The sequence below is a fragment of the Penaeus monodon genome, chromosome 20 (assembly GCF_015228065.2).
Source record: "Penaeus monodon isolate SGIC_2016 chromosome 20, NSTDA_Pmon_1, whole genome shotgun sequence".
NCBI classification, from domain to species: domain Eukaryota; kingdom Metazoa; phylum Arthropoda; class Malacostraca; order Decapoda; family Penaeidae; genus Penaeus; species Penaeus monodon.
In genome coordinates, this window is record NC_051405.1 from 35,319,712 (window position 1) to 35,319,929 (window position 218).

Sequence of the window (218 nt, forward strand, 5' to 3'; positions counted from 1 at the left end):
TCCTCTTCTCTCCTCTACCCATGCTCCTCCTCCTCTCCATCTCCTCTCTCTCTCTCCTCTCAGCTCACTCCACACTGCACTCTCTCACATCTCACCCATCCATCACTCGCACTCTCTCTCCTCATCGTTCAACTACTGCACTACTCCTCCTCTCTCCCACGATCTGGCCTCGCACTCCTCCCACTCACTCTCTCTCACCCTCACCACTCTCCACATCA

The 218-nt window shown here is 55.5% G+C and overlaps 1 protein-coding gene across 1 annotated transcript in view; it reads left to right on the forward strand.

The window, feature by feature from the left end:
* The window catches only part of LOC119585781 (protein PTCD3 homolog, mitochondrial-like), a 16,550-nt gene that overhangs the window by 15,192 nt on the left and 1,140 nt on the right, over positions 1–218 (forward strand).